Source organism: Theropithecus gelada, chromosome 3 (assembly GCF_003255815.1).
Source record: "Theropithecus gelada isolate Dixy chromosome 3, Tgel_1.0, whole genome shotgun sequence".
Lineage (NCBI taxonomy): Eukaryota > Metazoa > Chordata > Mammalia > Primates > Cercopithecidae > Theropithecus > Theropithecus gelada.
Genome location: NC_037670.1, coordinates 79,286,572 through 79,309,581, shown reverse-complemented (window position 1 = coordinate 79,309,581; position 23,010 = coordinate 79,286,572). Strand labels below are relative to the sequence as shown.

General features: G+C 38.0%; 1 protein-coding gene across 18 annotated transcripts in view; it reads left to right on the top strand.

The window, feature by feature from the left end:
* BBS9 (Bardet-Biedl syndrome 9) overlaps positions 1-23,010 on the top strand; it is a 783,674-nt gene that overhangs the window by 427,068 nt on the left and 333,596 nt on the right. Inside the window, exon 22 of one of the 18 annotated variants that reach the window (XR_003118601.1) lies at positions 19,732-19,810. The exons of the other annotated variants lie outside the window; for them this stretch is intronic. The gene's annotated coding sequence lies outside the window, so the exon portion shown is untranslated. The remainder of the gene's footprint in view (positions 1-19,731; positions 19,811-23,010) is intronic. 18 annotated transcript variants of the gene reach the window in all.

The window sequence follows — 23,010 nt, the reverse complement described above, 5'->3', positions numbered from 1 at the left end:
TAGTGTTATGCCTCCAGCTTTGTTCTTTTGGCTTATGATTGTCTTGGCAATGTGGGCTCTTTTTTGGTTCCATATGAACTTTAAAGTAGTTTTTTCCAATTCTTTGAAGAAGTCATTGGTAGCTTAATGGGGAAGGCATTAAATCTATAAATTACCTTGGGCAGTATGGCCATTTTCATGATATTGATTCTTCCTATCCATGAACATGGAATGTTCTTCCATTTGTTTGTGTGCTCTTTTATTTCATTGAGCAGTGGTTTGTAGTTCTCTTTGAAGAGGTCCTTAACATCCCTTATAAGTTGGATTCCTAGGTATGTTATTCTCTTTGAAGCAATTGTGAATGGGAGTTCACTCATGATTTGGCTCTCTGTCTGTTACTGGTGTATAAGAATGCTTGTGACTTTTGCACATGGATTTTGTATCCTGAGACTTTGCTGAAGTTGCTTATCAGCTTAAGGAGGTTTTGGGCTGAGACAATGGGGTTTTCTAAATATACAATCATGTCATCTGCAAACAGGGACAGTTTGACTTCCTCTCTTCCTAATTGAATATGCTTCATTTCTTTCTCCTGCCTGATTGCCCTAGCCAGAACATCCACCACTATGTTGAATAGGAGTGGTGAGAGAGGGCATCCCTGTCTTGTGCCAGTTTTCAAGGGGAGTGCTTCCAGTTTTTGCCCATTCAGTATGATATTGGCTGTGGGTTTGTCATAAATGGCCCTTATTATTTTGAGCTATGTTCCATCAATACCGAATTTATTGAGAGTTTTTAGCATGAAGTGCTGTTGAATTTTGTCAAAGGCCTTTTCTGCATCTATTGAGATAATCACGTGGTTTTTGTCTTTGGTTCTGTTTATATGCTGAATTACATTTATTGATTTGCATATGTTGAACCAGCCTTGCATCCCAGGGATGAAGCACTTGATCATGGTGGATAAGCTTTTTGATATGCTGCTGCATTCAGTTTCCCAGTATTTTATTGAGGATTTTTGCATTGATGTTCATCAGGGATATTGGTCTAAAATTCTCTTTTTTTGTTGTGTCTCTGCCAGGCTTTGGTATCTGGATGACGCTGGCCTCATAAGATGAGTTAGGAAGGATTCCCTCTTTTTCTATTGATTGGAATAGTTTGAGAAGAAATAGTATCAGCTCCTCCTTGTACCTGTGGTAGAATTCATCTGCGAATCCATCTGGTCCTGGACGTTTTCTGCTTGGTAGGCTGTTCATTATTGCCTCAATTTCAGAGCCTGTTATTCGTCTATTCAGGGATTCAACTTCTTCCTGGTTTAGTCTTGGGAGAGTGTATGTGTCCAGGAATTTATCCATTTCTTCTAGGTTTTCTAGTTTATTTGTGTAGAGGTGTTTATAGTATTCTCTGATGGTAGTTTGTATTTCTGTGGGGTCGGTGGTGATATCCCCTTTATCATTTTTAATTGCGTCGATTTGATTCTTCTCTCTTTTCTTCTTTATTAGTCTTGCTAGTGGTCTATCAATTTTGTTGATCTTTTCAAAAAACCAGCTCCTGGATTCATTGGTTTTTTGAAGGGTTTTTTGTGTCTCTATCTCCTTCAGTTCTGCTCTGATCTTATATTTCTTGCCTTCTGCTAGCTTTTGAATGTGTTTGCTCTTGCTTCTCTAGTTCTTTTAATTGTGACGTTAGGGTGTCAATTTTAGATCTTTCCTGCTTTCTCTTGTGGGCATTTAGTGCTATAAATTTCCCTCTACACACTGCTTTAAATGTGTTCCAGAGATTCTGGTATGTTGTATCTTTGTTCTCATTGGTTTCAAAGAATATCTTTATTTCTGCCTTCATTTTGTTATGTACCCAGTAGTCATTCAGGAGCAGGTTGTTCAGTTTCCATGTAGTCGAGCCGTTTTGATTGAGTTTCTTAGTCCTGAGTTCTAGTTTGATTGCACTGTGGTCTGAGAGACAGTTTGTTATAATTTCTGTTCTTTTACATTTGCTGAGGAGTGCTTTACTTCCAACTATGTGGTCAATTTTGGAATAAGTATGATGTGGTGCTGAGAAGAATGTATATTCTGTTGATTTGGGGTGGTGAGTTCTGTAGATGTCTTTTAGTTCTGCTTGCTGCAGAGCTGAGTTCAATTCCTTGATATCCTTGTTAACTTTCTGTCTCGTTGATCTGTCTAATGTTGACAGTGGGATGTTAAAATCTCCCATTATTATTGCATGGGAGTCTAAGTCTCTTTGTAAGTCTCTAAGGACTTGCTTTATGAATCTGGGTGCTCCTGTATTGGGCGCATATGTATTTAGGATAGTTAGCTCTTCTTGTTGAATTGATCCCTCTACCATTACGTAATGGCCTTTTTTGTCTCTTTTGATCTTTGTTGGTTTAAAGTCTGTTTTATCAGGGAGTAGGTTTGCAACCCTTGCTTTTTTTTGTTTTCCATTTGCTTGATGGATCTTCCTCCATCCCTTTATTTTGACCTATGTGTGTCTCTGCACGTGAAATGAGTCTCCTGAATACAGCAGACTGATGGGTCTTGACTCTTTATCCAGTTTGCCAGTCTGTGTCTTTTAATTGGACCATTTAGCCCATTTACATTTAAGGTTAATATTGTTATGTGTGAATTTGATCCTTTCATTATGATATTAGCTGGTTATTTTGCTCGTTAGTTGATGCAGTTTTTTCCTAGCTTCGATGGTCTTTACATTTTAGAATGTTTTTGTAGTAGCTGGTACCAGTTGTACCTTTCTGTGTTTAGCGCTTCCTTCAGAAGTTCTTGTAAGGCAGGCCTGGTGGTGACAAAATCTCTCAGCGTTTGCTTGTGTGTAAAGGATTTTATTTCTCCTTCACTTGTGAAGCTTAGTTTGGCTGGGTATGAAATTCTGGGTTGAAAATTCTTTTCTTTAAGAATGTTGAATATTGACCCCCACTCTCTTCTGGCTTGTACAGTTTCTGCCAAGAGATCCACTGTTAGTCTGATTGGCTTCCCTTTGTGGGTAATCTGACCTTTCTCATTGGCTACCCTTAACATTTTTTCCTTCATTTCAACTTTGGTAAGTCTGACAATTGTGTGTCTTGGAGTTGCTCTTCTCGAGGAGTATCTTTTTGGTGTTCTCTGTATTTCCTGAATTTGAATGTTGGCGTGCCTTGCTAGGTTGGGGAAGTTCTCCTGGATAATATCCTGCAGAGTGTTTTCCAGCTTGGTTCCATTCTCCCCTTCACTTTGAGGTACACCAATCAGACATAGATTTGATCTTTTCACATAGTCCCATATTTCTTGGAGGCTTTGCTCATTTCTTTTTACTCTTTTTTCTCTAAACTTCTCTTCTCGCTCCATTTCATTCATTTGATCTTCAGTCACTGATACTCTTTCTTCCAGTTGATTGAATCAGTTACTTAAGCTTGTGCATTTGTCACATAGTTCTCGTGTCATGGTTTTCAGCTCTATCAGGTCATTTAAGGACTTCTCTACATTGGTTATTCCAGTTAGCCATTCGTCTAATCTTTTTCCAAGGTTTTTAGCTTCTTTGTGATGGGTTTGAAGTTCCTCCTTTAGCTTGGAGAAGTTTGATCGTCTAAAGCCTTCTTCTCTCAACTCGTCAAAGTCATTCTCCATCCAGCTTTGTTCCATTGCTGGTGAGGAGCTGCGTTCCTTTGGAAGGGGAGAGGTGCTCTGATTTTTAGAATTTTCAGCTTTTCTGCTCTCTTTTTTCCCCATCTTTGTGGTTTTATCTACCTTTGGTCTTTGATGATGGTGATGTACAGATGGGGTTTTGGTGTGAATGTCTTTTCTGTTTGTTAGTTTTCCTTCTAACAGTCAAGACCCTCAGCTGCAGGTCTGTTGGAGTTTGCTGCGGTCCACTCCAGACCCTGTTTGCCTGGGTATCAGCAGTGGAGGCTGCAGAAGAGTGAATATTGCTGAACAGCAAATGTTGCTTCCTGATCATTTCTCTGGAAGCTTCGTCTCAAAGGGGTACCTGGCCGTGTGAGATGTCAGTCTGCCCCTACTTGGGGGTGCCTCCCAGTTAGGCTACTCGGGGATCAGGGACCCACTTGAAGAGGCAGTCTGTCCATTCTCAGATCTCAAACTCTGTGCTGGGAAAACCACTACTCTCTTCAAAGCTGTCAGACAGGGACATTTAAATCTGCAGAGGTTTCTGCTGCCTTTTGTTTGGCTATGCCCTGTCCCCAGAGATGGCGTCTACAGAGGCTGGCAGGCCTCCTTGAGCTGCAGTGGGCTTCACCCAGTTCAAGCTTATGGGCCCCTTTGTTTACCTACTCAAGCCTCAGCAATGGCGGGCGCCCCTCCCTCAGCCTCGCTGCTGCCTTGCAGTTAGATCTCAGACTGCTGTGCTAGCAATGAGGAAGGCCCCATGTGTGGGGGACCCTCTGGGCCAGGTGCGGGATATAATCTCCTGGTGTGCCGTTTGCCAAGACCCTTGGTAAAGCGTAGTATTAGGGTGGGAGTGACCCGATTTTCCAGGTGCTGTGTGTCATGGTTTCCCTTGGCTAGGAAAAGGAATTCCCTTACCCCTTGTGCTTCCTGGTTGAGGCAATGCCTAGTCCTGCTTCGGCTCTCGCTCGGTGGGCTGCACCCACAATCCTTCACCCACTGTCCAACATGCCCCAGTGAAATGAACCTGGTACCTCAGTTGGAAATGCAGAAATATCCATCTTCTGAGTCACTCACGCTGGGAGCTATAGCCTGGAACTGTTCCTATTCGGCCATCTTAGAACAGCCAAAATGCCCATTTTTATCTTCATGCAGCTATAAGTGTGAATTGCCTTTTCTACTGTCCTTTGAAATAGCACAATGGAAATCTGAACTCTGTATAATTTTCAGTATTCTTAAAAATTGCATTGATTTGCCAAAAGATAGAGTAGCTCAAGAACACTGGAGTATCCCTCAGGAAGAGATTTAGCTCTGAGGTTTTGTATCATATCAAAAATAACTTTTCTCACATATTCTGACCTTTGGTCCTGTTTTGTCTTCAAATATGAGGATGAAAAAGTTGATTTATTCCAGCAGATTCTGGCTCTAAAGATAAAATCATGAAGGGATATCTACTCATTCATATTACAAATTTTTTTTCCAACTGTTATTCCCAACTTCTGCTACCTCAGTGTATCTATCTTTTATATAGTATGGTTTTCTGATTCACCTAAAACTTACAATATACATACTTCCTGTTTTTCTTTCAACTTCTACTCACGGTATCTGCTATCTCTCTGCAGAATTCAGTTTCCAACAATAAGATGAATGTTTTTGTTTTCAGTGTAAATTTATTAATATTATTAAAGTTTTGTTTTTTATTTTCCTTTAGATTTTAGGGTGCCTAAAGTATTTTAATTACTTACAAGCAACTCATCCAATCAGTTACTCATGTGAGACGGTCATTAAGACTTATTTTATATTGTATTATTTTCATTTACATTTTTCAAATATATGCATAACGTGAGTATCCACAAGTAAATGGGGCAGACACAAGAATTTGGCCTATTCCTCTGGCTTAGTCCTTTTAATTCTGGCCAATATAACTGGCCTAAAATAGGAGCAACACTCTACTTCTGACACTACTCAGCCACAACACGCAAAGATGACATTCTTTAGAACTGTCATGCTGAATGAAGCCAGATCTATGCTGCCAACCTTTAAAAAGAAATCTTTTCATACTAAACTTTTATAAAAACAATTTAAGTGTGTTTATTCCAATAAATTGTTGGAATGGTCAAGTCCTTCTGATTTATGTGTCATGTGGATATTTTAAAACAATTAAAAATTAAAATGAAAACAATTATCTTTTTCCTGGTGGTTCTCAGAACATATGAATATCCAATTCTAAAAAGTAAACACCTTTAGTTGTATTCCTGAGACATCCTGAGACAGGATGTCTCAACTCTGTATGTTATTTAAAATTTAGCCTTTTCTTTTAGAAATGCTTAATTTTTTATTTAAAAATAATTATTTTGGCTAGCTAGGATTTTTGTATTCCTTTCAAGTCTACTTTCTGAGCCATACTCCAGTGTCATGTGGAAAATGTTACCAAAAAAATAAAATGATGTCACTTTAACTTTCAGAAGTTATGATTTATGCTAATACCAATAGGATGGTTTTTATTTAGTACAGGTGTTTGCTTGTTGGTTGCTCTAAGATACTTTTAGCATTTGTTAAAAATAGGCTTGGAAGTGATTGCAATTGTCAAATGAGAAGCAAATACATTGTCCTCATAAGGATCATAGCAAGGGGGTGCCAGGCCCCGGTCGACTGCCGCTATAGTTATGAGCCAATGTAGTGATAGATATTAAGGACTCAGGTGTAGGAATCTGGCTGGGTTTCAAAGAAAAATAAAATTAGTTGCAGCAGTAAATGGAGCATCTAATCAGTATATGCGACTAGGTACTGTGTAAATAAATTACCTGATATTTTTACCTGCTTTTTAAAGAGATGAATCTTCCTTTTCAAAAGAAAATAAGACACCAGATTGTGATCTTTTTTTAAACTTAACCTGTTAACTCATGGAAAATCACTTAGCTGTGGAAATTGTACCCTTTGTACATTATTTCCATTGAAAAACACAACATACACCAAACCAAGACTGAGACCCCAAGGTGAAATTTTTTGAGTGCTTACTATGTTTCAGGCACTGTTCTAGGTACTGGGGGCACAGTGGTAAATCAGAGTAATCCAAGCCCTGCCCTCAGGGAGTTTACTATGTTTTGGCAGGGGGCAGTCAATATACAGGGAAACAATTTCAGACAGCAGGAAGTGTGATGCAGAAAAATACATCAATATAAGGAAAAAGAATGCCAGCTGTTGACCATTTGTGCCACATCTTTCTTACGACTTTTTTTCCCCATTATTTAGTGAAATGAAAGGATGGCATATTGCATTATTTGAGACAGATTTCTTTTGTGACTGCTTAAAATAATTCTGTTTGGCTATATAATATCATAGTTTAGTTTATCACTATTAGTAGTAATATTAATGGAGTACCACAGTTTTTAAAATTTTCTGATCAAAGAATATGTTTCAATTTCAGAAAAGAAACCAAAGCAATTCTTGAGAAGTATTCCTAAAAAATAAATTAGATAACATATCTGTAGCAATCGTTAACATGTTTTGTGCCATAAAAGAATTTTCATATTATTGTCTTATCTTTATTTTGACTTTTTTATTTTTATATCATGAGCCACTGTTAGATGTCCACTGTCTGTTGACATCAGTTTACTATACTATAATATCTGATAGCAGAGACTTTATCATTCATTTCCACATCTCTAGAATCTAATACAGTTGGAACACAGAAGATGCTCAACAGATCTTCGAGTAGATTTGAATTGAATCACTTACGTGAACATTATTCCTTCCCTTTCTCAGTTTCGTATCAATCAGCTCTCTACTCCTCCCCACCTCACCTTCCAACACATCCACTCCACTTCCATTGGCCCCTCCACGAGCCCTTTGTGCTCTGCCCTTGAAACCCAATGGGTTTCTCTCATGGATTCCTTGTCAGTTTCCAGCCCTGAGTCAGTCTTTGGCTTTTCTTAGATAGAGTCTGCAACTGGAAATTGTTACTAAAATTAATTATAAAACTGACCCAGCTGCTTCTACCTCCTTTCTGGCTGTGTAACTTCACCTGGACCCTTCTGTGCTAATCTGTTTCATTTACTTGTTTCTAATTGATTTCCTATCTCATTCCCAACAGAAGTTAATGCCTGTCATTTTGCTCAAGCTCCAATCTCATCTCAAACTGCAGAAGACCTCGCTTCTACTGTACTATGAAATTCAAAGCAAACTGCCCTTCTCATCCATTTATTTCAAAATTTATGTGTAATTTTTATTAATCTTTTATCTTTCTGTTCTTTCTCAGAAGACGACTTGGTTTTAGGATTAAACTCAGACCTGTTAAACCATGGCCTGCACAACTCTACTTCTGTCTCTCCATCCACTTCTCCACCAGCAATTTCTTCACAATTCTCCTTGCCCATTCTGCTTTACCCACACAAATCTCCCTTCACTTCTACTCACCAAGCTTTTTCCTGCCTCTGGTTTTGCATATGCTGTTCCCTTTGCCCTGAATACTGTCCTCTATCCATTCCCAAACATTCCCTCTCCTGTACCTGCCCCACACTCTCTCACTGGCTGACTTATAGCCATTCTCAGATCTCAACTTAAAGATGGCTTTTCTGTAAGATGTCTTCTGTGACCCCTATTATTCTCACTCACGCTCTCTTGGACTTTATAGGTGAAGGATAGTTCATAATTGCATCTTCATTGTGGGCTATTTAATATTTCCCCACTGTATTCTAAGTTTCATGAAGAGCTAGACTGTGTCTGTGTTAGCTACTACAGTATAGCTTAGTGTCTGCCGTGTAATGGGTATCCCAAGGACAGCTGATGAATGAATTATATCCTCTCCCATTTCCTGTTTCCTCAGGGACCTTGTGGCCTCATATTTGTCTCACTTGACCTGTCTACTACAACTTTTCTGCTGTCTCCCTCCCATCTCTAAACTTTGTTCACTTTTTCTCTGTTCCAGTAATGCCCTCTGACTCTTCATGTTGTTATGTTAACTATCTTATTTTTATTCCCTTCCAGACCTATAAATTGTACCAATTGTACTGTGGCCTCTTAAAGTTAAATTTGGGATTAAGCTAAATAGCAGCATATATAAATAATTCCTCTTTTGGCCAAGGGAACAATATTAGGAGCATAAATATTAACAAATATAGAGTTCTTAAAATGGGAAAAGAATGTTTACTCATTGAATAGGACAATTTTTAAAAGTTTAACAGATTTTAAAAAAATGCTACTGTGTGCTGGGCTCTATGCTAGGCATTGGGGTGTGATGACTAACAAGAGAGACAGGATTCCCACCCACATGGAACTTACATTCCAGAGGAGGAGCCAGATAATAAACAGTTATACAACTAAACATAAGAATTGCAGGTTGTATTAAGTACAGTGAAACAATGAGTTGAGAGAGTTTGTGGTGGAGGCTACTTTCAATAGGGTGATTGGGGAAGGCTTCCGTGAGGAGAAGGATGAGGAAATGAGGGAGCAGGGGAATAGCATTCCAAGCTGAAGGAATAGAAGTTAAAGCCAGGAGGGGAGAAAGGGCTTGGCATATTCAAAAGACACATGGTCTATCTGGCTTGATCTTGATGAGGACAAATGGCAGGGAGCGTTAGATTATGTAACGTTCCTTACCTGTCATGGTAAGGAATTTAGATGATAGTGATCCTATGAGTAGTAGGAAGCCATCAAATAGTCTTAAGTATTACAGACATTACATAATCTGATTTATGCCTTTAAAAATTACTGTGGCTGCTATGTGGGGAATGTTTTGGAAAACAGCTGGAATGAAAATCAGGAACAGCTGAAGAGACTATTGTAGAAATGTAGGCAAGAGATGAGGTTTTCTGGGGTTGTGACAATGGAGATAGAAGTAAGAAGATCTACAGCATGTTTTAAAGGCTAGAATATACAGAGCTTGGTGCTGGATTACGTGTAAGGGATGAGATAAAGGGAGGAAGCAAAGATGACTCCTGGAATGTTGGCTTTGGTACCAAGGTGGACAGTAGTGCTATTGGTGAAATGGGGAAGTCTGAGGGAAGAACAGTATGTGTGTATGTGAGTTGGGGAGCGTAGAATCAAAGACTCAGTTTTGGCTCTATTCCATTTGAGAGGCCTAGTTGGCACCCAGTTGTAGATGCCAAGTGCTCTGGAGCTCAGGGGAAAAGCCTGGGCTGCAGATGGACTGTCAGGAGACAGCAGTCTATGTATGGTATTTGAAACTGAATGGGTTTTCACTTATAGGGAGAGAGAAAAGAGAGGAGGGGCTTGATCTAAATCTGGAGGCCTTCCAATGTCTAGAGGTCAGGTAGAAGGGCAAGAGCCAACATCGGAAATTGAAGAGAAGCAGCCAAGGAATGAGAAAGAGGAAAACTCTGAGAAAGTAGCCACATAGAAGCCAAGTGAAGCGAGGATTTCCAAGGTCAGCAGATGGAGCAAGGTGAGGGCAGGGGTGGGAGCTGACATACTTCTACCTGAGATTCGTATAAATTTGTAACATTTCTCCTTTTATATTTTCACTCCTTCTCTTTAATATAAAGTTTTAAACCTGTGTTGCTAACTTTTTTAAGTATACAGAATATAGCCAATATAAACACTGTATCAAACGAAAGAGCACTGCCCCATCTTGTTATTTCTTCAGAGGGACACATATCCAGACCCATTCCTAATTAGAACGAATAAACAAGCTTCTTGTTTTAGGTCCAGGCTCTTCATAATCTGGCTTAATTGTGTCTTCTTCTCCCACTGTTCTTTATCTTGAACACTTAACTACATTTAGGTCAATTTCTTGACTTATTCCTTCCTTACATTCAGGTCCTGTCTCAGGCAATGGAAAAATAATGGTGAGCAAAGCAGACTTGGTCTCTGCCGTCGTGGAGCCTGTTTTTTCAGATAATCAAGTAATTAAGCAGATACTCAATTACAAAATGAGGGAAATAGTATGAAGGCAAGAGATGATGGAGGCTCAGACTTTGGAAGCAGCAATCGAGATGAAGGGGAGCAAATGGGTATGAGAACTTTTTCAGAGATAAAATTGAGAAGATTTGGTAGTTGATAGGAGATAAGAATTGAGGGGAAAAGAGAGGTATCAGAAAGAGCCCCCAGATTGCTGGTTCTAGTTGCCCAATGTGTCATTCATCAAGAAGGCATCTTTGGAAAAGCACACAGTTTGAGGGAGACAGATCATGAATTTGGTTTCGTACATGTTGAATTTGAGTGCCTTCTCATGTTTGCTTTTCTTGCAGGAAGCCTTCCCTGAATATTGTACCCGTTGATAATTATTCTAACTCCTATAGATTAATTATTAGCTGTTTCACATGTTTCAACTTAATAATTACTGCCAGTATATCTCATTGTCATTTGATGTCACACTGTGTTTCTCTAATTGCTATGTATGTGTGTTTTAAGTGAGAGTAAAAAATCCACATGGGTAAAAAATACTTGATTACTATTTTTGTTTATCTAACTGATAACACTTGGTAGCGCACAATGTTACGTGGCAGTACGTATTGGGATTACCAGTGTCACTAAGTGATTTCCTTGAGACACAGCCTCATTTCTTACAGTTAATTCATAATCTACAAAAATTTATTAGACAACAAGTCTCTCTCATGGCAACAGGAGTGAGTGAGTTTATTAACAGGAAGTGAATTATATCCTCCGATGTACTAGAGGAATTTGTTCTCTATCTGGAACTACTTTCTAATTAAAGTCATGACATCCCTACCCCCACTTATTGTGTTAAATATTATTTACCCACACTTCAAGTCAAACACAAGGGTGATGAGCCCTTGAGAGTTTTCCCAGTCTTGTGTTTTGCTTTCTATGAGTTTTCCTTTAGTACATTACAAAACATCATCTAAATTTGTGTCTTTAATAGAATTTGATAGCCTTCTTCATACTGTTTCTCAAATTAGCCTCAGAAATTTCAGCATTGGAAAATTGGTATTTTATTTTCCCAGCTGTTTAAATGTAATATATTTGAAGACAGAGGCACTGTCCTGTAAGTTTATAGCCTAAATAAATCTATTTTAAAGGTGTACTGGTCAGAGGCCAGGTGGCATAATGGGATGACATATGAGCTATTCACATTTGAAGACCTGGCACTAAATTCAACTCAGGATGCCAGGAAAATGACTTTAGAGGTGTCAATTTGCTGGAGTCCTTGGTGGGCATCTGAGAACATCACAGAACTGCTCTAAGGTCTAACATAATGTACCCTCTGTAAATTATATTGCCACGTTAGCCACCTAAGGTACAAAAGGGCAGTTTGAATGACTTCAGTAGACATTCCAAAATCTAGTTTTAATGAGTAATAAGAAGTACAAGCCTGTCTACAAGAAGACTACCCTAATCTGAAGGGTTGTATGTGGGACTAGGAGTTGAAATGTAAGCTTTTCTGTGTCTCTGATCTTTATCTGGCTCATCAGTTATTCAGCAAGTATTTACTTCAGCCCCCTTTTCTGAGCCTTTGTCATTTTAGGCATGAATTTTATAACAAGACCAGTTGCCTTTCCTCTCCCTGACTTCAGGTCTCCTACAAATGCCAATAATAATATTTCAAAGAAATGCTTTGAAGAATTTATTAGTTCTCAAAAAAAAAAAATACCATGATAACCCTGTCTAGAATACTTGTAAAATCATCTCTTCAATTATCCCAAGGTGCTTAATTGGACCGCTTATCTGAAGATCTTTTACTTTTTTTCATTTGCCAAGAATGTCTAGTAATTATGCACTCAGTTTCCATTTGAATAGCTTTTTGAATTAGTTAGAAGGCCAGCATCATTACTTTATAGTTAATATCTGAATCTAAGGTTTCTTTATTCTAGTAATACATTGTGTGCTATCCAGAAACATCACTTAATTTGAGAAAGCATAAAATGCTCAAAGGTACCATACTTTGATTTTTATTGTGAAAATATATTTCAATAACTGACAGACTTATCCTCTACAAACTTAAACCATTTAGTTCCATTCCTTTTGCAATTAATGTCAGTCCTTTGGATAAAATGGTCTGGTGGACCATGACAGCTGATGAGGGGTAATCCTGGGCAAAGTGGGTTCTCTTTCTCTACCCGACAGGCAGGTTTAGTATGAAACTAATCTGCACATGGATTTGTGGCATTTCTAAGGAGCGAATCTAAGTTGGTAATACTGCAGGCTGCTTCTAGACTCTTTCTTTTCCAATGATCCTACAGTTGGCTTGGAACATCCTCCATGGATTGCAAGATGCTGGAAGATAAGCAGATGGTTTTTCACTTGACCTCTCTGAACCACAGTTTCTTTTTCTTTACCTCCAACTGTTAGGATCCCAGGATCCTTATCTTAGTGAGAGTCTATGTTGTAACCCTCTACCACCACCATCCCAAGTTCTAGGTTATGGCCTGTGGCTTTGCTAATAGCTTAGGTAGAGCCCTTTTATGGGTCATTAAGTCAGTTCATTGAAAGAAGTGAGGCAAATTGGGAACAAATTGAACATATTTAACTGAAGAGGTGATTTCGCATTAAAATATACCTTTATTGTCTCTTAGAATCAAAAATTATTTTATAAATCCTTATTGAATACCTACTCTGTGCCCATTCTGATACTATAACCTGCATATATTATGGGGAACAAAATAGACAAAGTCTCATAAAGTATCCATCCTGGTGGGAAGGGAAAACAATACACAAACAACAAAAAAGATCATTATTAACTGTTTTAATTAGATGAAGGCAGTAAGCAGGGTAGTGTGCTTACTGGCAGGTAAATGGCAGGGGAGAAGGTACTTGAGGAAGCCTTACTAAGATGGGGGTATGTGAGGTGAGGATGGATGGGAAGGAGCCAGCAGTGTGAAGATGTGCTTGATGGGCTTGGGCATGGCAGGGAAGGCTAGACATTCCAGAGAGAGGGAACAGGGCAGGCAAAGGGTTCAAAGGAGGTAGGAAAGGAGGTCAGGGTGATTGGGGAGAATGATGTGAGATGGCATTGGTAAGGTGGACTGGAGCCAGATTATAGAGGAGGCCTTTTTTCAAAATTTAGGTTTTATTAGAAATGAAAATTCTTGAAACAGGCCTCTTTTTTATGAACCTATTATGTCTTAGACCAAATGAAAGGTGACAGTTTTAACCTTGAATGACCAAACTGCATTCATAATCTGGAATAATTGTGAGCAGAAGCCCGCAGCATGTTGAAATAGCATTATATTATATTCAAAGGCTGAAGACTGCTCAGTTCTCAGGCATTTATCACTTGAAAGTGGAAGGAGTAGAAAAGTTTAAAAGGCTACAGCAATAACATTTGAGAAAATGAATAATTTAGAGAATGAAATCATGAATAATGAATTTTAAAAAAAGTCTCCTCACTTGTGATTAGAGATTCATAATTTTCATTTTATAGCAAAATATAGTTGGCTGTCATGCATTCCTGACCTTCCTCTCCTAAGTGCAATTGGGCCCAACACATTAGTGCCTTGATGTGCAGACTTACGACTAGCTTCTTGTGTTGAAACCATTAAATTTTAATGTATTCAGCTTAAGCATAAGTGGTCATAGATGATTCATAATGGTGCTTCCTGCTTTTGGTGAAAATGATCATCAGCAAGAGAATTGTCCCCAATGGCCACACTTATCTTCGTAGATGATTTCCTAAACATTTTTGTGCCTGTAGAAGACCAGGAATAAACACTGCACAGCTGTTGGGTAAAGCACTATGATAATTGCTCAGAAACCACAGGGTATTTGATGAAGATAAAGTGGAACTCTGTAACTCTTGACATTTTATGTTTTAATTCCCAGTGTCTTGGGGGTACAAGTGATATAAGCTGCTCTTTATGGAGTTAGCCAACCATGATTTTTTTTTCTTTAAGAAGTATATACCAAGAGTAGCCCCCAGGATTATGACTTCATCATTTAGCTGTCAGGCATAGAAGCAGGATGAGCCAGCAGGCTTGCTTCAGATAGCAGCCTAACCCAATAAAAACAGGATTTGGCTTGGGCATATGAGACTTAACAGCCTGGTAATTACTCGCATGTTCACCTGACCTAACCACTATCCATGTACTGAAAAATCACAGCCAAATATGCTGCCAGCTGAGTTTACTTATATTATGCAACCCATATAGACACATCTGATCTGATCGTATCCCTCCAGAGCTTGAAATCTTTCATTGCCTTCACAATAAACTCCTAATTCTCTGCCATGACTCATGAGTCCCTTCATAATCTAGTTCCTGTGTCTTCAGTCCATTCTTACTTCCACCAGCAATTATGCTGCCATCATTCTCACCTATCTGCAGCTTCCAGAAGGATGCATACTCTCCTTTTTTCCCAGGTCTCCCTGGTCCTGGGCATGTTATTCTTCTGCCTAGAAAGCCCATCTTGCCTACTGCAGCTGGCTGACTCCTGTAGTCCTTCGTAATTCCAGTATTGCCTAACGCCATTCATGACTCTCCCCTTACCCACAACACCCCTCTCTTATCAGTTTGCCCAGATACCGTGTCTGAGATCGTATTGTATTACAGAGATCTGTTTCCCTTAACCCAACCCTGCAGTGGGATCCTTCAGGGTAGTGGATGTGTTTTGTGACTTTGGTGCCCCTAGCACTTAAAATAGAGCCAGCACATGGTAGATGTTTGCTGCAGGATGGATGGGTATATGTAGTATGTCTCTTTCCTGGCCCTGAAATTATGTAGAACAACTGGATTTTCTCCAAACCAGCCTAGGGATCATAGTGGATTATTCTGGGTAGGAGCAAGATAACCAAACTTACTTTAGTCCTCCCATCACATTACAAACAATTCAACTGCTTCCCTTTCTAAATGAAGACATTTTCCCAATCCCTTTGTTTAATGAAGGAGCACAGCCCAAACTTGCCGTTAACTTTGTGAAATCACCACGAGATGGATTCATTAACTATTATAAGATTAACCACACCTGAGTATAAGCTTTGGTTCAGGTGCTTTGAGAATTGCTTTTATCCAAGCAAGGTCAAAATAAAATAGTGCTGCTGCTTACTTCCCCCTCCCCCATTTGTTGTTGCTTCAGTGGATGTACCAAGGAAATGGTCTGTCTCATTAAATAAAGCAATAGTATTTTAGGACTGGAAGATAAATCTAAAAGTCTCCATTCAAATACTCCAGGCCCTTCTGCATCTAAACCCGCCCCAGAAAGATAGATGTTTAGTCTTAAGCATCTCTAGGGATAGGCTTCCACAGCCCTCTCAATTATGTGTTCCATTATCTCACCAGCCTTCTCATCAGGAAGGTTTTTTCCCTTAATGTTTAACTTTAATCCCTCCTGTTGCAATTTAAGCTCATTTCCTTTTGTCTTGGCTTCAGTGGAAATAAAAAAATACTCCCTAGCACCTACCCATCCCTATTTTTAATTGAACATGTCTGACTTCCCCAGGCAGCTTTTTATTTCCAGCACTAAATGGACCCCGTTTTGCCTTTTTCTCCTTATGCTACTTCTTGGAGACCCTTCCTTTTAAAACTTTCTTTGCTCTTACTGCAACAGGTATTAGGGACTTTACATTTCAAGTCTGTCATTTAATCCTACAGTTCATTTTTCTAATCTGCCAATCTGTATTACCGTAATAAACCACCTAATACACTGAAGAAGAATTGATGGACACCATTTTAAAGTGCTTTAGAGTTGTGGAGTTCTTTTCTAAGTGAACTGCTACCATTGTCCAATATTCTTCTCACTCCTCCCAACCCCACCCTGGTTTTCACGCTTAAGGGTAAATATTTGTCCTGTCTTATTTCCTGCTTCTTCATGCATAAGTTTAATGCAGGCCATGACAACAGTATTTCTGAGTCCTGCTCTGCCAAGATTGCTCAAAGGATGGAGGAAGAAGAAAAGGGAATGGTATTCTCTTTTCCTCTAGCCTTTCCCAAATCCTAGAGGTAGTAGCCACCTGAGTTGACAGAAACGATAAATTTCCAGCTCTTGGAACACTTATCTTTTTGGGACTCTGAGATGAGAATTTGGGAATGACATGAGGAGGAAGATGAGTCAAAATAAAAATACGCCTTGCATCCACCACCTAAAAATGAGACTTCTCTCTAAAAACTAGAAAGGAGATCATTCAAAGTGTGAATGAGAATTAAACAGAGTCAAACACTAGAACAAGAGAAAAGATGAACAGGAAGAAACAGATGTGATCAAGTATGAAGAAGAAAAAATGCTTTGATTTGTGATCTTCCAACAGGATAATGTCATGGTAAGATTTCTCAGTAAAATTAAAAATAAACCAGCTGAAATTCCAGAATAAGAACATTGATTTGAATTTGTAATATAAGTACAGCAGTATTTTCCACTGATGGCTATGTACTTTATGTCATTGATTCAAAGATATAACGTAGACATGTTACCAGCAATTGTCTTTTCTTTCTTGAAAAATAGGCATTATTTTACCCCTTAACAATTCTATGTAGTCTGACCTTTTAGGAATAATCCTGGACTGTAAATAGAGTTGCCATTGAAATTTCAAAGTAACTTCGATTTCAAAGTAGGAATATAAGTAGTGTTATACTTTATTCTATTAATTGAATGTGATATTAATGATACTCTTGCCTTTCCTATAACCGTGCCATATAGGGCATTTCAAAGAAAAACTAGTTGACTCTTAGATTTACCATTGAAAATCAAAGGATTAAATAGAAATGCATGGCTGGTGAACTGTGAAGTCTCTGTGGTATATACAAGGTGATAACAAACATATATGATAATAACCACTTTTGGGGGATTCCTTAAGGAGAGATTTCTTTTTAAATGTGCATATCTGTAATCTAGGACTATTCAAAATTAACAACAGCTACTCAAAAGGAAATGAAATATTCTTTTCTCCTGCTTCCCTGAAAAGGCACCATTTGACCAAAGTTTCAATCTGCAGACAAGACAGAATTCCATCTTCCCCCAAATTTAATTAATTGGCTTCCACTAGGTCAAGGAGGTACCCTATTATATGGTACAGCTCCAAATCCTAAACTGAACTTGAAACAGCTAACCTATGAAAACTGAAAAAGCCGAATTGCTTGGAAATGTAGTGACAGAAGCCATAGAAAAGTGAAAGGAGGCTGGGCGCTGCTCATGCCTGTAGTCCCAGCACTTTGGGAGGCCGAGGCGGGTGGATCACGAGGTCAGGAGATCGAGACTATCCTGGCCAACATGGTAAAATGCTGTCTCTACTAAAAATACAAAAATTAGCTGGGCATGGTGGTGCACGCCTGTAGTCCCAGCTACTCAGGAGGCTGAGGCAGGAGAATCGCTTGAACCTAGGAGGTGGAGGTTGTAGTGAGCCGAGGTTGTGCCACTGCACTCTAGCCTGTTGACAAAGTGAGACTCCATTTCAAAAGAAAAAAAATAAGAAAAGAGAAAGGAGACCATTCTTAATATATTTTTACAAAACCAAAAAATGCTCATTTTGATGACTTATTGATATCATGTTGATGCAATAGAGAGTATATGTGTAATTATTATTATAGAGTGTATTTTTAAAATTTATATTGCAAAAACCTATAGATCGCAATGCGTCTAGGAGTGTAAATCAGAAATACTGTCAAAACAGCACTCCAGATGTGTTGAGTCATCTCTGGTGTCAAAAGGATAAGTTCAGATAATAATCAAATAAAGGATTTGCTAGAATATGTGCAGGTATTCAGTCTGATTTATGCTCCCAGTTTTAAGACATCTGTGCATTTCATTTCAACTTTAAACCAAGGTCAAGATCACTGGAACCTGGGATCTGGAAATGGATTTATTGTTAGGATTAGTAACAGTTGTTTTGTTTTAATTTATTGTCACCCTATGGCCATCATTCTAAGAGATTGCTTTTAAAAGAATGTACAGTCTCCACTGACACAGGAGGAAAAGTCTATACTGAAAAAGCAGTTCTATTTGAGCTATTTCTGATGTCATTCTGATCTGAAATCAAGACATTTGATTAGAAAATTGAATTTTGATAACTGTTTTATGGCCTATTATACAACTATTCTCTATCTTAGCATGAAGTCAGTGTGGTGCTTTTGCTGCCAAAGAAATGGTATGTATTTTTAGCCTCTTTTACGCATTTTAAAAGCAACTTTGTATTCTAGTCTGGTGTAAAATTGATTCTCACGTGAATAACTCAATCCTCTATGCCTGTTGAGTTGCACGTATGGGGTCACTTTAGCTGCATTGTGTACTGTAAGTGATGGTCAAGGGAAAGAATGTCTGAGTACGACTGCAATATAATATCTGTGCCAATCTGCATTCACTGCTAAAACAAAGTTATGAGATGCAAAGTGAGAGCTTCTTTGAACAGTGTTTACAGCAGGTCTTATTGCATGATTGGAGTTTCTGAGAAAGCAGCTAACTGAATACTTCAGATCTCTGTATATTGCTGCCAATAAGACCACATACTTACTGGAACTTATGCTTTATTCATTTTAGCTTTGAAAGATTTTCTAAAAATCTTGCCTGGAATTCATCAATTTTTAAAAAAAATATTTCATTATGTTACTGTATCTTGCTTTAAAGATGAAGATTGTCTTCTTTTGAGCTATCACCTCCCCTTCTTTGTTTTATTGGCAAATTAGAGAAGAGAGATATTTATCTTGGTTACATTATAATGTAATTTATCTGCTATGTACCTATTCTTACACTATCCACTCATGGCACCCTCATCACCGTAGTTGTAACTCACCTGTAATTCGTCTTGCATGTTTGACATTGGAAGGGATTTTAATACAACGCAAGCAACAAATAATTAGTTGGAAATGATGTGTTGTATTTTAGGGGCATGATATATGGAGACAGGCTGACCTGGATTTGTATTCTAGCCTATCATTTATTTATGTTGCCATGTGATTTTGAGCAAGTAACTTAACCCTTGTGGGCCTTAGTCTCCTTATCTGAGACCATAGTAGTGTTGTGAGGACTGATCAAGATAATGCATGGAAGACACTTAGCGTAGGACCTAGCCCATGGGAAATGCTCAATTCATGATGACATTTTTTAAATTATGATTATTATAATGGAAAAGTGATTTATTCTTTTTTTGCGTCAGATGTTTAAAACTGCGATAGAAGATTACATAAATTCTTGGCTGTCACTTTAAAGCCCTGATCCATTTCTTCTGGAAAAGAGGTGAAAATGTAATGTGTGCTCATTCTATGATGAGAATAACAACAATCTCACAAATATTTCTATGTTGCCTTACCAGGCATTTGAAATTAAAAGCAGATCCAGCCTGTTTCTCCAAAAACTGAACTCATTGCTGGGAGATAATCTCTCTTTTTGAGGTAAAGAATGATTTGTACTAATTTTTGGGAACTAACGCTTAAGAATCCCTGGCTATAGAACTGCAGTGTAGATATAACATCAAAAGGAAATATTTATATTATGTAGTGCATGAGGCTATACAGGGAAGTGAAAATAGCTTAATGGTTGGTATTAGGTGAACCTATTTAAAATCTAGATTCTACTTCCTAATCATTTGCTTTGGTGTCGTTTCTAAAATGGTGGTTATAATGCCTACTTTATAAGGATATTGAAATATCAAAAACGATAACATATATGAACTGCCTTAACCTAGTATTTGGCACATAGTAGATGCTCAGTAAATCTTCATTGTCTTCTGTCCTTCCTACAGTGTTTCACATATTTCCATGTAGTACTATCTCTTTTCTACTGACTTGTCTTACTTTTAGACTTTCTGAACTTGAGCCCTCATTTCTGAGCCATTCCTGTGTTTGCTTACTTGGTATGAGGAAGTCTGATTCTGTCACATTAGTTACCTATTAGAGTTTCAGGAAAATATGACTTAAAGGGAAATTAGGTGGTAACTGTGTACTGGCTGAAACATTTGTGAGCTCCCAAAAAATGCATCAGTGCCAGGCAATGACTTCTGTTCAATAAGTCTGTTGTAGTCAACAGAATGATGCGTTTCAGTAGTTTATTTTCTTTTGTTATTTCTCTTGGTTCCCTGTCTTTTTGTTTTCCAGGGTGCATGATGATAGCAGAGATTGTTTTAAATTCTCTATGTATTCAGAGCTTCTGGGTTGTGGGTATTGTCTTGCCAGTGACAGTGGAAGACATGCATGTTGTCACTTAAGTTTTAACAGTCTATCTTCAGGTCTGACTTGGAAACTTGCATAATGGCCAGCATCCAAGTAGGGACGAAGGCAGAGCCCAGATCAATATAAAACATTAAACCTATTAGTAGTATATATACTGCTATATATACTGATACATATATAGCTATAAATAAATTAGGATACCTCTTAGACTGCAGTTGTAGAGTATTCATACAGGTACAAGGTGAGAAGTGGAAGAGACGGTGTCCCAATATCTTATTTGAATCACTTATTTACTATTGGGGGAAAAAACATAAGGAGTGTGGTCTGCAGATAACATCTGCACCAGTTTTATCTACAAATGTCTATTTAAGTTTCCTTCCATTAGACATGGATTCTGCTGACTTCTGCCTTGTGGGTCACAGACTCCATTCTATACTTCACACATTCGCATGTTTATAGATACAATATTGATATACTGATGGAAAAGATTGGTTCTCATTATTGAGATATTGGCATAATGTTAGGTCAGTGATCAAGAAATGCTACAAACAAGCAGTAATGCTTTTTTTAAAAAAAGGTGTCTGTACTTTTTCCAAGTTTGAAAGACATTGAATTGTAATATATATATGTATATTCAAAATACATAATACACGATGCATAACATAATCTAATATTATACATCTATAATGTATATGTATACATTATTTATGTATATTTTGAAATTCTGATGGTAGGTTATTTCCTGAAAGAGAATTTTGAGAGTAACATCAACCTTAAAGTTCCCACTTAATGAAGAAAATGAAACACTTATAATAAGGACCTTATAACTTAAAATTTAAAGAAGAGTTGCTCTGTTGTTTGTTTTGAAGAAGTATCTATGATTTGAAAGACAGATATAAGATTTAGTGCTTTTCAAATTTAAATGCTTGTTTTCTATTTTTATAGCTCCGGTTATTATCAGAGTGCTATCTTTTTATTTTTTTAACAAGGTGAATTAGTTAGTCATTACTGTATGTATACAGTGCATTTTTGCCAAAAGTTATAAAACACACATGTTATTAATATAAAGACAAAACTTTCAAATTAAAGATGCTAAATTGGCTTAAATTTCATTGAAGAAGAATGTACATTTGACAAATTAGAGACACATTTTTCCAAAGAAAATTATAAGAACAAATATTAGATCCTTTATGTTAAAAGTATAAACAGCTACACTTTAAGAACATAAGAAAAATAACTGTATATGAGGAACTAAGTTTCCCCAGGTTGTAAGTTTCTTTCCAGTGGTAGTTCAGTGGGGTAAAGAGACCGATAAAAGGAAAGGGAGCTAGGAATGGGAATGGGGTTCTGTTCCTCTTCAGAATGGAAGCCTGATGTCACGTGGAAGTATATTTAATTAGATGTGCATTACTTAAGGAATCCGTAAATCAGGTCCAGACTTTTCTCTATTAAATTTTTAGGGTGAGCCTACCTGAAGTTCTATCTTTGTGCGTTTTCGTTCTGTCTGATGATACAGTGCTCTTTATTTGACCTGAAATATAAACTCATTTCTTCTCCCAACAGCATTCAAACTCAGCAGAGTGTCTCTCTTCTTTAAATGTACATACTGCATATATCTTCCTGGGTACCAGGACTCTCAGTAGCTGTAGCTATTTTGTTCTCCTACTTTTAGAATCACACTTTTCTGAAATCACCTACCTTGTTATTTTTCTTAACTTTTGAGCAGTATTTGGTGCTGCTGACCATTTTCTCCTTGAGCACTCTTCCCCAGGCTCTAGGGCATTGCTTTCTCCTGGTTTTCTCATCCCCTTGGCTGCTCCTTCTCAGCCTCTTTCATGGGCCTCTTTTGTCTGCTTAGCCTGAGAGGTTGGTATTCCTTCAGATTCTGACCTTGGCTCTTCTCACTTACTGAGTGGTTTTAATTTATACTATTAGTTACTTTCTACATGCTGATGACTTCTAGATTTGAATTCTCACCAGGTCTTCTCTCCCAAGCTCTAGATCCATACATCCAATTGTTTATTGACCTTTTCCACTTAAATGTGACACAATTACCTTAATCTGGATATTTTCAGAAACTGAAGTCATTATCTTCCATACCCCATCTTACCCCCAAACCTACTTCTCTTTGTATTTAATATCTCAGGATTAGTACTGGCACCTATAGGTGCTCCAGCTAAATTTAAATAGATGCATAAAATCTCTTGCCCTGAACCATATCTCTCTGTCCCCACCCATTAGCCTCGCCTAGGCCACACTATTGCTACATTTGCTTTGTTGCAGCGGCCTGTTCTCCCTTCCTGTAGTCTTTCTTCTTCAATACATTTTTTATACTTCAGAACACATAGAAAGAACTTCTTTGGCTTAAAGTCTTACTTCTTTGCCTCCTATTGTCTCTAGACTTAAGTACCAATTCGTTACCA